Here is a 2,811-nt window from a genome sequence, read left to right as displayed (position 1 = left end):
CTATTTATTTACTTTAGAATTGCAGTTGATAAGCCAAACTATCTTCTCTGTTACTATCACACTAATATTCTATGTGTGATTCACTTACAATTGTTGTGCAAGTTACCATAATTGTTTGGTTTTCTTTCTTCTAAATATCCACTGTTCTTTTTGTCAAAGTGCCTCAGGCTGATTCAATTACTTTAGAGCCACTCTTTGACAGAATATATTCTTTTTCTTATCTCTTTCTCTACTGTTAGTATTACTCTAATATATTAAACTTTAGGCCTATCACTTCTACGGTAGTTAACTTTACACCAAACTTTTCCTTGGCCTGTAACTTTACTCATTTTTTACTATTATCTCTCTGCTTTTAACTCTTATTATAACAAAAACTAAACAATAATAAAATATTCATTCACAAAAATAAATTAATCAATAATATTTAAACTAAACAGTCCTTTATATCATGACATTTGGACAGGACCCACACATTGGCGGGTGTCCCGCTTCCTTGTCTGGATTTATATATTTTCATGGATGCTTCCCTCCAGGGATGTGGGCATTGGTCAATCAACAGGAGGCTTTGGGGTGCTGATTTGTGGCTGAGAAATCTTATCATGTTAACACTGTGGAGCTTCTCACTGTCTGTTGGGCCTTAGATAATTTCCTCCATCTGGTGAGACATTGTCTGGTAGTGATTCATTCCAACAATTCCAGAGTGGTTGCTTATCTCAATCACCAGGGTGGTACCCGTTCTCGATCCCCATGTTTTCACATGTTGGATTTTCTTTTATGGGCCTCCACACAGGATATTCATATCATTGTGTGTCATGTATTGAGAGCTTTTAATCTTGTTGCAGATCGTCTTTCCCATCCCATCTATCTGACAGTGTGGTCTTTTGATCCTATGGTTTTCCAATAGCTTTGCCTTCAGTAGGGTACTCCTCACATTGATGCATTTGCCACATCCCTCATCCACAAACTCTCTCTGTTTTGGTCTCCAGTCCCTCATCCTCTTGCCCTAGTTGTCGATTCTTTCAGTCAGGATTGGACAAACAAATACCTATATGCTTATCTTCCCATTCAACTCCTTCACAGGGTGATTTTGATCATCCATACCACTCTGTGTCAGGTCCTTCTGATTGCTCTTTACTGGCCAGCTGAGCCTTGGTTTCCTTGACTTATCCAGATCAAACTTACCCCTTCATTACCTCTTCCTCTGTCTCCCTCCCTTCTTTGGCAACCTTGGTCATCAGTGTTTCATCCTGCTCTTCCTATCCTCTATCTTCATGCTTGGTTTTTATTCGGTTCTTGGCGAGGATTTGGGATTGTTTTGACATGTAGCTCTGTTTCTGGCTTGTTCCAGTTGCCCTTTCTTCATGGAAATGTATCAGCATAAATGGAATGTTTTTCTGCTGTTGGTCTCTGGACTGGGGGCTTTCGGCTGATCAGCCCACTGTTCTTCGTATTGCAGAATTTCTTACTTGGCTTTTTACCTCTTCTACACTCTCCCTGTTGTTCCTTTCCTTCTGGATTCATCATCCTACATGGTGAGTTGCCCTTTCAGACTGGGATGTTAATGTGGTCCTCTATTTGAATCACATTAGTAAATCAGAATGGGATAGATGCCTAACCTTGCCATGTATTTTATTGAATAAATCAGTATGGTCTGCTTTTAAAAATAGGTTTCATGGTCACCCATTGCACTGTCTCAGGTGTTGATGCTCCTCCGGACTCTCCACCTCATTTCACCCCCCCCCCCTCATTTCTTCTAGTGGAGTTTGGGAGTCCTTACCACTTTCCAGTTCCAAGCTGCTGGGGTGGTGAACCATAGAGTGTAGAGTAGAGCAGTGGTGTTCTGCTGGTGTAGATGACGTGATATCCTCTGCTATAAAGCATATGTAAACCAAAGGAGTGAGACGTCAAATTGCAGTTCACTCCTTTGATTGGGATCTATCATCTTACCCCCACATGGATGTCAGTTTCCACTGACTGGGTTTTGGATTTAGAGTAGAACCAATTAACACAAGTCCTCACACATGTATTATGGATGTCTATCTTCCTCCTTTAACCATACTCCATCTTTGTTGTGGGTCATGGTGGAGGTACTTGGGATTGTTACAGTTCTTTCCCTTCATGTATCTTATTCCAATGATGTTATTGCACCTGGGTTGGTTCCGGTCAGTTTCAATGTCGAGAGAGTCGATTTCTCAATGGTAGACATCTTTTTGATTCTGGATGTTGGTTTTCCAGATCGATTTATCATTTTCTATTCTTAACATGTGTGCCCTGTTCCAGAGTCAGGGGGGTTTGAGATCTCCTATGGTCTCTTGAACTTGAAGGGATAATGATATAATCCTCATCCTACCCTCATGTGGCATGGGTTTTGGATGTACTTGACTTACTAGCCACTCTACAGGGAGCACTTCCATTGTTTTTTTTCCACACCAATTGGATGTGCTCCTCTGTTTTCCACCCATATATACAACACTTTTCTCAGATGGGTAAATAGTATACCTGGTTCAAAAGTAGTTCAATCTCCTACATCAGATCTTTGAATCTTACTCTTTAGTCTCAAGGTGTGTCCTTTGGATGATTTTTTCTTCCCTTGCACTGGTCCCTCCACCTATTCAGTGTGGGATTCTAGCTAATTATGTGAGAGGAGGTAATGTACCATATTGGAAGTTTTAATTTTCCTATACTGAAAATGTATTACTGATAGGTACTTACCTCTGTTCACACTTCCTTCCTCTCCACTGAACACCAGTGCTTCCATTTTCTGCCCAAACTCAAAGTGATAGTCTGGTGGAACTGAATAGAGGGAGTTAC

This window comes from Limulus polyphemus, unplaced genomic scaffold (assembly GCF_000517525.1).
Source record: "Limulus polyphemus unplaced genomic scaffold, Limulus_polyphemus-2.1.2 Scaffold1738, whole genome shotgun sequence".
NCBI classification, from domain to species: Eukaryota; Metazoa; Arthropoda; class Merostomata; order Xiphosura; family Limulidae; genus Limulus; species Limulus polyphemus.
The sequence above is the reverse complement of the archived record's forward strand: the minus strand, read 5'-3'. Positions refer to the sequence as shown.